A 12,488-nucleotide genomic window follows, 5' to 3' on the forward strand; every position below is an offset into this window, starting at 1 on the left:
CAAGTTGGGGCTAAAGATAGAGAAACACCCTTCTCTATACAAAATAGGTTGGATTAAGAAAGGTACGAAAACTCTTGTCACTCAACAGTGTTGTGTCACTTTTTCTATGAGTAAATGTTATGTAGATGAAGTAGTTTGTGATGTTGTTGAAATGGATGCATGTCATTTAATATTGGGTAGACCTTGGCAGTATGATGTAGATGTTACTTATCAATGTAAGGATAATGTATATGTGTTCTTTAAAAATGGTAGAAAAATTGTCCTTGGTCCTATTAATGAAAGTAGTGTACCCAAAGCTTCTAAAGTGGACGCGAAGCCATCCCTTCTCATAGTCAATAATGAGGATGAGTTTGACAAAGAGTGTAAGGAGTTGAAACAGGTTTATGCAGTAGTGGTGACGGATGGGGAGTTGGAGAAGGTTGCTGAGATACCTAATGCATTACAACCACTGATCAAGGAGTTTGAGGAGCTTTTTCTAGAGGAGCTGCTTGCAAGTTTACCACTAATGCGAGATATCTAGCATTGCATTGATATAGTTCTTGGAGCTAGTCTACTAAGATTGCTGCACTATAGGATGAATCCTTAAGAGTGTTAGATTTTACAAGGGCAGGTGGATGAGCTTTTGAGCAAGGGGTAGGTTAAGGAGAGTATGAGTCTATGTGTAGTACTGACATTATTAAAACTGAAGAAGGATGAGAGGTGGCATATGTGTGTGGATAGTTGAGCCATCAACAAGATCATAGTCAGGCATTGATTCCTTATTCCTCGACTAGATGACATGTTTGATATGCTGAATGGGTCCAAGTGTTACACCAAGTTGGATATTAGAGTGGGTATCACCAGATTCGGATATGACCTAGAGATGAGTGGAAGACATCTTTCAAGAAAGATGAGGAGTTGTATGAATAGATGGTAATGCCTTTTAGACTGTCTAATGCTCTCAGCACTTTCATAAGGCTTATGAATCAGGTATTGAAACCATTTATTTGGAAGTTTATGGTAGTTTATTTTGATGATATCCTGATTTACAGTAAGATAAAAGCAACCTATTATAATCATGTGCAAGAAGTAATGACGGTGTTGCAAGCCAATGAGTTGTTTATCAACTTGAAGAAGTGTAGCTTCTTGACTGATAAGCTGTTGTTCTTAGGATATGTGGTTAGCATGGATGGTATTCATGTTGATGAAGACAAGGTCTATGCAGTTAGAGAATGGCCGACCCTAAAGACAATAAGTGATGTGCAAAGCTTCCATGGCTATCAACCTTCTATCCAAGGTTTGTTGGAGATTTCAATAGCATAGTAGGCCCTATTACTGAGTGTCTAAAGAAGGGGAGGTACTTGTGGGGGAAAGGAGACAAAGAAAATTTTTGCATTGATCAAGGAGAAGTTGAGCACCTCTCTAGTTTTGGCACTGGCCAACTTTGAGAAGGTGCTTCAGGTTGAATGTGATGCATCTGTGGTTGGGATAGGTGTTGTTACTTCATAAGACAACAAACTAGTAGCATTCTTTGGTGAGAAAGTTTGTGAAGCTCAGAGTAAATGGTTAGCTTATGAATTGGAGTTTAGTTTTGTAGTATGAACTCTTAAGCATTGGGAGCATTACATGATTTAGAGGGAGTTTGTGTTACATACAGATCACTAACTGGATGCATGCTAGGTGGGTAGCTTATATATAGTGCTTCCATTTCACATTGAAGCACAAGTCTGGTGTCACTAATAGGTGGCAGATGCGCTCAATAGGCGAGCATCTTTGTTGATCACACTACGTATTGAAGTTGTAGGATTTGATTGCCTCAAGGAGTTGTACAAGGATGATGAGGATTTTTGAGATAATTGGGTTAAGTGTTAAGAAACTCTTACTGCTGTCAACAGTTTGTACATCCAAGATGGTTTCCTTTTTTGGGGGTAATCAACTGTGTATCCCTCAAAGTTCATTATGGGAGTAGATTATTAAGGAGTTACATGGTAGAGGTTTGGGTGGACATATGGGTAGAGATAAGAGGATAGCACTGGTGGAGGAGAGGTATTATTGGCCACAACTCAAGAGGGATGTTAGTAGTCATGTGAGGAAGTGTCCAATTTGCCAAACTACCAAGGGTCAATTTCTGAATACTGGTTTATACATGCCATTACTAGTTCCACAAGCACCATGGGAGGATCTAGCTATGAATTTTATACTGGGTCTTCCTTGAACCCAGCGAGGTATGAATTCTATTTTTGTTGTGGTTGACAGGTACTTGAAGATATCCCATTTCATAGCATGCAAGAAGACCTCAAATGCTACTCAAGTGGCCAATCTGTTCTTTAAAGAAGTTATGCATTTGCATGGAGTGCCAAAATCCACCACCTCTGACCGGGATACTAAGTTCATTAGTAACTTTTGGCGGACCTTGTGGAAGCGTTTTGACACTTTTCTGAATTACAGTAGCACTAGTCATCCTCTGACTGATGGCTAGATAGAATTAGTTAACCGCACTTAAGGGAATTTGATTTGGTGTATCTCAGGAGCGAAGCCCAAGTAGTGGGATCTTGCACTGCCCCAAGTAGAGTTTGCTTACAATAGCTCATTTAGCAGAAGTACTAGTAAGTCTTCATTTGGCATCATTTACTGTGTGCCTCCAAAACACGCTTTGAACTTGGTACCTTTACTTAAACTTCCAAGAGTGAGTCAAGCTGCAGAGAATATGGTTGACTGTATTCAGGCCATGCAAGAGGAGGTGAAGCAGAAACTTGAAGCTACAAATGCCAAGTATAAGGAAGTTGCTGATAAGAAGAGACGTGAGAAGATCTTTAGTGTTGGGGATTTAGTGCTGGTTTACCTTAGAAAGGAGAGGTTTCTCGTTGGTACCTACAACAAGTTGAAGGACAATAAATATGGGTCATTCCAAATTACAAAGAAGATCAACAACAATTCTTATGTGATTGCTCTTCTAATAGACATGAAGATTTCTTCCACCTTCAATGTTGCTGACTTGTATGACTATCATCCTCCTAATGCACCATATAGTGGGAACTCGGGGTTGAGTTCTTTTCAAGTTAGGGACACAAATTTAGAACAGACTGCCATGGACTTTCTAGGCTCTCCTATGCGACTGAAATCATTGTGCAAGGCAAAAAGACATTAGTAGAAATCATGGGCCCTGAAGTTGGAATTGCACGAAATTTGGCAGGATGAAGCAAAATGACATTTTGAGAAATAGTCGTCATCTTGCCATGAGGTACCCCTTGAAATTGGCGAATTTCTCCATTTAGGCCACGAAAACTACAATTTTGCCGTTTATAGTAATTTTTGTTCCCTTAATAACTTTTTACTTAAAAGTCAGAATAAGATCCCGCTTGTTTTAGGTAATTTTTGTTTCCTTAATAACTTTTTACTCAAAAGTCAGAATAGGATCTCGCTTGTTTTGAGATGACCCTTAAGGTCAGTAGTTTATGATTTTGCATTTAACTCAATTTTTCTATTTTTAGTAAATTTCGGTATTTTGTCACCTAATCACGTAATTAGTGCGAATTAAGGCTTCAAATGTTTTCCTAATCATCCTAGGACTTTACTTTCTCAGTATTTATATGTTTTGTAACAGTCAAAGGCAATGGTGATTATTAATAAAATACAGACTTTGTCTAATTCTTTCTCTAGTAGATTTTAGTTTATCACCTTATAAATTTAAGGAAATCTTTATAGATTCGAGGTTTAGTACCAAAAAACTAATAGTTTAGTTTCTATCTATCAAAGAGAGCATCATATATGCTTTCTTTAGGCTTCATCGACATCATGATGTGGGGTAGCCATCTTGTTAGTTCTTGTGTAAGGATTCTATGCTAACTTCATATGTAATATAGAAGAAAATCACATATTTCTCTCAGGTTCTATTTCTATGGATTCAGATATGGATGACACTCAATTTTAGAAGTGGACAAACCTTGCTCTTAATAATGCTCTCACTAAGCTCAATGGCGAGCATTTTGAATGGTCCTTTTCTTTCTCTTATCATCAAGCTTTTGCTTTTTCAGCATGTCTCCTTTCCCAATTGAATTGTTTATTTTAAACTCCATGCCACCATTGATGCTAGCTTGCACCTATAACTTGAGTTCTGGTCACTAGCACCAAGCTTTCGTTCCATTCCCCATTAATTTACTGTAAAGGATGACTTGGATCGATAGATCGATGATGTAGCTACTATAGTGGCTGCTAATGATGCTCTAGCATAAGGTGCTCAAGCTGATGTTATTCTACTTCCCTATCAAAGTTTACAGTGCATTGATCACATTAAGCAGTGGCAAGAGAGGAATACACCCTCATTTCACATAAATGTGTGTGATATGTGACCTAATGAGGGATCTACTTTTAATATTTCAAACGGGTTGGGTAGGGTAAAAAAAAGGTTGTCTTTAATGGGTTGGGAGCATGTCGGGTCAATAGGGTCACAAGTCAGGTTGATTGAGTTACGGGTCGATCCGAATTTTTTCACATGCAAAATAATAATGATAATAATATTGAAAAATATGATTATATTTTATTTCTAGAAAAAAAAATTCAAGGTAAAAAAGAAAGATGCAAATAGTATAATGTGAAGAGAGATGAAATTCTTAGAAAAGAAATTTACAAATGGAAGAAGGGATTTTGGGATTAAATATTGCCCACACTATATAAGACTCGGTAGAATTCATGAGGGGACAAAATTATTTTCTGTTATATTTTAAGAGAGGGAAGATGATAACTTTCTGTTACAGGAACCCATTAAACCTCTAATTTTGATCCCAAAAAAAAGTTAATATAATTTGTCAACTACATGCTTGATTTAACTATAATATAATATAATATTTTTTATACGTATACTTGTTTAAAAATATTTTTTTTATAAGCAGAAAATATACTTATATAAACTAGAGATTAGATTGTGAAAGTTTGTAATCACTTTCATATAATATCAGATTATCATTTGTAGTTTATTAATGATATAAACAAACTGTTTTTTGTAAGAATTCAATTTTTTGTAAATGTGTAAAATATTTTGGTTATTGTTTTATTATAACAGGAAAATAATAAATTAATTAAGTAACTCATAAACAAACTAGAGCTTATTTGGCAAGAAAGTGAATTAAGCTAGAACATGTAGTTTTGTTTGGTGATAAGCTTAAGTTAGGCTCATATTCCAAATAAAATTATATAAATATACTTGAATTTTTAATACTTGGCTTAGTTTGGATCATTAACAGTCCTACTTTTCACATTGATGAGACTGATGAGCTCTTTGTCTCAGATGAGCTAATCAAATATCTCTGTCAATGAATCCATGTCACTGATGAAGGTAAGGAAGCCATTCAATGCGGCCAATAATGCCTCGGACGGTTATAGGACCAGCTGTACAGACCGTTGAAGGCCCATCAAAGCCTATATTATTGAGCATAAAGCGTTACCAAGATAGGCATTAAAACCACAATAATTAATAGCCACAATGGCTAGGAGGAGTGAAAACATATATAAACCCCTCACAAGGTACATAGACAAATCTAATTTCACTCATAATTATTTTGATATCCTGTGTTATTCTCTAAAGGCTTCATTATATTGACTTTGGCATCGAAGACGTTGTGGCAGACACACCACCAGTGACTACCTTGAGGGAGCCATCTTTCCATAGTTGTAGGTACATAGACGAGGACTCAGCTCTATCTGGACGCCCTTACAAAGACTGACGATTTATACTTCATCACACATCATAATGAGATGATAAATTATTAATTTTCACATGTCTACACAGCTACATTAGTAACATTACTTTATTGTCTAAGAATATATATTTGTCACTTCAACATTTGTGAAATATGTGTCTAGAGCCTAGACTTAGTGATCTTATTTCCCATAAGTAATTGCCGAGCATAGGGATCTTGGCTTTCGGTTTGGCCCCACGTGGAACTACAACACTCACGGTTTAGATCATGTGTAATTCCTGCAATGATTGTTTTACCTATTTAGTGAAATTATTAAAATTATTTAGTGGTATATTACACTATCCGTTAACATAAATTTATAGATTTTACATTTGGCTCTTGTGCATGGGATCCATATTTTTATTTATTATATATAGGACACACATTTATGTAAAAGAAATCTGTAATACATTGAGTGCATCGAATAATTTATTTTATAGTAGCTATAAAGGACATATTAATATATTATCAAAAGAACCACGTACATTATTTACCCAAAAAAGAAAAAGAAAAAAAGTGTTACGTTGGGTTGCTAGCTGTTACCCCAGACTAAACAAAATTCGGATCAAGGGTACCATTATCTCCTTGAAATTTTATATTAAAGAAATTCATATATTATTATATTAACAGTTGAGATAATTAAGTAGTCATAAAATATATAATAATAAAAAATTAACGAGTACCGTAAAATTTTCCTAGAATGTATAAATATATAAATTTTGAAAAAGTTTTAATCTAAAAATTTGACTCTTAAAAATTGTAAGTGGCATGTCGATCTGTAGAAATGTTGAGTATGGTTCACCTCTAGATAACAAAGCAGCAGAAGCCGGAGTGAGAGAGCAGCCAATATAATAGATCCTTCAAGTTGCCACGGTTCACAATAATGATTCTCGCTGATCTCTACACTAGTTCCTTAATCCTTTCAGTATAATTTGTCATTCCTAATAAACATATTCCACTAATTAATTACTCTCAAAATTTATGTGTAGGATCGATGCACAAGCACGTAAAGAAGGTTTAAAGCTCAAAGAAAGAATTGATTGCATCGTCATTGGAACTCATCCAAGACGAATCCAAACAAGAAAATTTAGTGGGAAAATTTTGAAAGATGTTCTTTGAAATAATATTCAACTATATTTATTCACTTTAATATTCGAGAAATTACAGAGCCATGCACACTAATCCTCATCACATGTAATAGTTTTATTCAAACATATATATATATATATATATATATATATATTTATATATATATATATCTTATGCATACTTTGATCAGAATCTGGAGCCTCTAGGATATCTTATTTAGGCATCAAACATAGCATATATAGCATTAACGAGCATGCATATACAATATCTGATGAACTTGTCTTCATGGCTGATCAGTCTTCTATGGGTGCTTCGGGGCAACGTAGCCTCCACCTCCAGCAGGTACATGGGTAGGCATGCCATAATCAGCAAGAAGTTTTCGTCCTGCAACATGCAAACCACGCATCTATGATTTGCTCTAAGATAATCACAACATGCTTTTGACCAAGCTTAGTTCTTAATTAGTAACCACAAAAGCTTTGGAAAAATAAGATTTCAAATAAGCATCAATGAAAGAAAAGAAGAAGGAATGTTTAAAGTGATAATAGTCTTAGATAGCAAAAGAGGTAGATTTTGACACAACAGAAAATTAATTAAAACAATCCAAGTAGGGTTTCTACAAACCGAGATTGAAATTTGGTGTTGCGTCAAGAATTATGGCACCACATGCAGGACACGAGCAACACTACTGCTAAAATAATGGTCATTGCCAACACTTTGAAGGCGGTGGAGGACATGTATGAACATTCTTAATTTTAGATTCCCTTTTGATTGTAACTGTTTGATGGAGTCAAAAGGCTCGCCACCACCATGATCAAGTGGAATTAGTATATGTCAAACATATATATTCTTGTACTCCATATAGTTTCATTTTCTTTGTGCATTTTGCAAAAGGAAAAAAAGAAAGAAAGAAATCATTATGGTCATACAAATAAATACTAGTGAAAAAATTCTTCTTTTGAAATTCATTGTGGTCAAATAGCTAATGCACTGTATGGCCAACTTTTAAAATTCTTCTTTATAGTGCCCAAAAAAAAAAAAGAAAAAAAATCTTCTTTATATTGAATGATTTCATTTAAATACCTGTAGATGACTAAATTTCTGGAATATGTGAAAATATGTGCAATATACTAATAGGAGTAATATTCCCTCTCAGGAGATAATTGATGGTTTTCTAATAGATTTAATAATATGAGATTGAGACCCACAATTATTATTATTATTATTATTTAGATAAAATCGAATTTCAATACTATGATGATTACTCTTATCATCAGGCTAAGATACCAATTGATTTTTAGTATAAGTAGAATTCAAACCCTAAACTTTTAGTCGATAACAATAAACTTTATTAATTGAGCTAATTAGAACTCATTATGAGTATGAGACCCACTGTTATATAAAGAGCAATGAGGATTATACTCTTTATCTTCAAGCCAATTCATTAATCGATTTTCTCTTAGTAAATGTGAGATTCAATCATAGGCTCTTTATTTGACAACAAAATAACTCACCAACTAAACTAATTTGAATCCACTTTCTTTTTTTTTTTTTTTTTTTTGAATGAAATACACTTACACACATAAAAGGGAGGAAATAAAATTTTAACACAAAGACATACTACAAACTTTACTCGAAAGTCATGGTAAAATCCACAATTTCTTGCTAAGATTGAATTTGAAAACTTGGATTTGAATTTTAAATTAATAGATTTTAAAGGTTTACAATCCTTGGTGAATTTATCATCAAATCCAAAATTTTGACATTTTTTAAACTTCCCAAATTAGATATTTGGATTTTAATCACCAAAATTCAATTCCAAATTCCCAAATCATGTTATCCAAACATATCATAAAAGTCTTGTAACTCAGCACTTTTTAATATTTTCAAAAGAAATCCACCTCCTCCAAATATATATATTGAATTATCAAAATAATAATTAATAAGAATCCATTATTTATTGTAACATTGGATATGTGTAAAATATTTCCAAGTTGCTGCTGGACTATTATTGATTAATGATGATTAGACATGATATATGACTTCTTTCCTCAACAACTAGTGACAGCACTGATAGCTACTTTTTTTCATAAACAACAGAAGTTTCTTTCCTTTGACAAATTTTTTTGGAATATATTGACCATATTTTGAATCCAAAGACTACATGTAGAAGAAAAAATAGGAAAGCTTATTTCTCTATTTGTCGTGATTGTTATATTTGTTCATTTTCCATTCATTTTCGGACTGCCTTTTGCCCCCCCAATGTAAGACTTGTTATTCTTAGATTCTCTTAAAATTCTTCAAGGGATTTACCTTTTATTAAGTAAGGTATATAGGAATTTTGTCCAAGAGCGAGATTAAAAAGCAAGGTTAAAAGAAAATTAAATTATAATAAACAATTAAATAGAATGTACTTGTTATATAAATATATAAATGATAGAATTTGTATTTTTTACAATCAATTTTATGATGATTGCTCTTTATAATTAATGTAAAATACCATTTTAGTCCTTAAACTTTTCAAAAGTTTGTTTTTCATCTTTAAATTTTAAAAAAGCTTTTTTTTTTAAATTTTTTAGAGACAAAAATAGGGTTGAAAAAAGGAACCATTTCAATATATATATATTAGGGACGAATTTTTTTTTTTTTGATAAAATTTAAGGACAGAGAGTAAAACATTTTCAATAGTTTAGGGACGAAAAGTGAACGTTTCAATAATTTAGGGACAAAAATAAACTTTTTAAAATTGAGGGACTAAAATTTAAAATTTAGGGACTAAAATAGTATTTTACCCTTATAATTATCAAGCCAAAATTATATATGATTTTTGAGGTAGATGTGATTCGAAGGTGATGATGAGAAAACTAGTTTCACTAAAAGATGGATTGAGCTTATAATGACTTGTGTAAAAATTGTGACATACTTTGTTCTTGTAAATGGAGTACCAAATGTCATGATCATCCCTACTAGGGGTATTAGCTAAGGTGATCCTTGTCACATTTTCTTATCCTTTTATGCATTGAGGGCCTCCATGCTATGATATCTAAAGTTGATAAGGAAGTGTCCATTCAAGGTTTTTCTCTCTATATTAGAGGCTCGAGACTAACCCACCTCCTATTTCCTAATGCTAACCTCTTGTTTTGTAGGGCAACCAAGAATGAATGTTTAAAAGTTATGGATATTTTGGAATAGTATGAAAAGGTCTCAGGGCAACAAATTAACAGAGGAAAGTCAAACCTCTTTTTAGGAAATTGATTACAGTTGAAGCAAAATAGGAAATCAAAAACTTGCTGGGTGTCCAAGAAATTGAACATTTTGATATATATTTGGGGCTGCCATTTTTGCTGGGGTGACGAAAAAGGAGGGTTTTATTTATATAAAAGAGAGGATTTGGAGAAAATTACAAGGGTGAAAAGAAAAACTTTTGTCATAGCATGTAGAGTTCTTTTGAAGGCAGTGGTTCAGGTTATCCCACATACATTATGTCATGCTTTAAGCTTCCACTTGGTCTTATTCTTGAGATTAAAGGTCTTATTAGGAAGTTTTGGTGAGGTCAAAGAGGCGATCGTCGAAAGATTCATTAGGTCAACTAGGCTAATATTTGTAAACCAAAAACTATTGTTGGAATGGGTTTCAAGGATTTAGCTTTATTCAACAATGCTCTTCTTGCAAAATAGACTTGGCGGCTCTTACATAATCAAGTCTCTCTACTCTATCAAAATTTTCAAAGCAAAGTTTTCCCAAATTGCTTGATTATGGAAGCTAAAGATTCCAATTCAGGTTCATATGCTTGGAAGAGCATTTTAAAAGGAAGGGATGTGTTAAAGAAGGATACTTTTTGGAGGGTAGGAAATGGTAGATCTATTAAACTTTCGGATAATTGGTTGCCCATTCCAAATCATCCTAAGTCACTTTCTCTTGGTGCTACTCAATTTCCAAATTTTCAAGTTAGTTGCTTGATCAATCGGTCCACAAATCTTTGGAACTCAGACTTGGTAATTTTTTATTCCCACCCCAGGAACCATCAACCATGAAGGGTATTCCTCTCAGTCGCTTTCCTACAGCTGATATTTTATACTGGCCTCATGAGAATAATAGCATAGTTTTCAGAACCGGACCGGACCGGGAGGTCGGACCGTAAAAACCGGGAACCGGAATGAAAACCGGTTTTTTAAGCATAAAGAACTGGATTTTTTGTTAATTCCGTGAACCGTTAAAACCGAGGTTGGACCGTACGAACCGGTGAGAACCGTGCGGTCCAACCCCTTAGCAAATTTTTTTTTTTTTTTTACAATTTTATTCTACTTAATTAAATTATCCATCTCTTACAAGGAATTAAAAAAATTATAATTAAAATCCTTCAAAGATATTCAACTTTACTTCAAAAATTAATCATAAATTTTAATGTTTTCATGGTTATTATTTTATTTTATTAACTTTCTTATTTAATTATTAAATATATGCTTGAAAATCATTAAATTTCTCTCACATATATAGATATATTGTCAATTTTGCTAGTTTTATAAATTTAATATCTATATTTAGGCTTTAATTAATTATTTAATTAATTATGACGTTATCACGGTTCGACCCTGGTTCGACCTCAAAAACCTTGAACCTCTCCCTTTATCGGTTCAATGAACGGTCCGGGTCTGAAAATCTTGAATAATAGTACTTTCTAGGCTATATCAGCCTATCGGTTCTTGTCATTGGAAGTCACTCAACTAGATCCACCCCAAACCGTAAGTTCACCTCCCCAGAATGTATGGAAAAAAAATTTGGGGATGTTTTGTTCTAGGCAAGGTTAAGAACTTCCTTTGGAGAACCTGTAAAAATTTCATTCCTACTGGTCAATAGAATGGTCACTACCGAAGATATATGTGAGCATTTCAAACAAAATTCAGAAACACCAATTCACGCAATTTGGACATGTCCTTGTCTAGTTGAGATTTGGAGAAAAGATAATCAATAGAAATTTTGCAATTTTCAGTCATTCAATTCGACTTTAGAGTTGTTGCATTTTGTTATAGATAGAGGAAAAGCTATTGAACCTTTAGCAATACTGCTGTGGACTTCTGGCTTTGTAGAAACTCCCAAAACATTCTGAGTGACCATGTCTCTCAATTTGCCAATGACCAACTTTTGGAATTTGAGATTGTCAATTCCACCTGCCCGAGTTTTCCTCTTGATCAAAGTCCTCTTTGTAGACCACGAGTGCATTGAATTTCCCCTTCCGCGGGAACAGTTAAGATAAATTTTAATGGGGCTTCATTCAAAGATGCGGATTGTGCTGGTATAGGGGTTATTATCTGTGATGAGTGAGGTCTACGTGATTGCTTCACTTTCCCAAAATATTGCTTTGCCTAATTCAATGGCTGACATTGAGGCCATGGCTGGAGTTAGAGCTCTAGAGCTTGCCCATGAGTTAGGTATTTCGGAAGATATTGTTGAAGGAGATTCCCAGATCATCATTTCGATTCTAAATTCCAATTTTTTTCCCTGGCTTCCTATGGTCACTTAATTTCAGATGCTAAGATTTTTGTAGATTATTTTAGGTATGTTAGTTTTTCTCACCTGCTACTCATAACTTTGCTAGACATGTTATTCATGTCATAGCTAGGTTATGTTGTGTGGATAGAAAATGTTCTATCTCACCTCTCTGCTATAATTCAAGTTGATTTAAAA

The sequence above is a fragment of the Quercus robur genome, chromosome 3 (genome assembly GCF_932294415.1).
Source record: "Quercus robur chromosome 3, dhQueRobu3.1, whole genome shotgun sequence".
NCBI classification, from domain to species: domain Eukaryota; kingdom Viridiplantae; phylum Streptophyta; class Magnoliopsida; order Fagales; family Fagaceae; genus Quercus; species Quercus robur.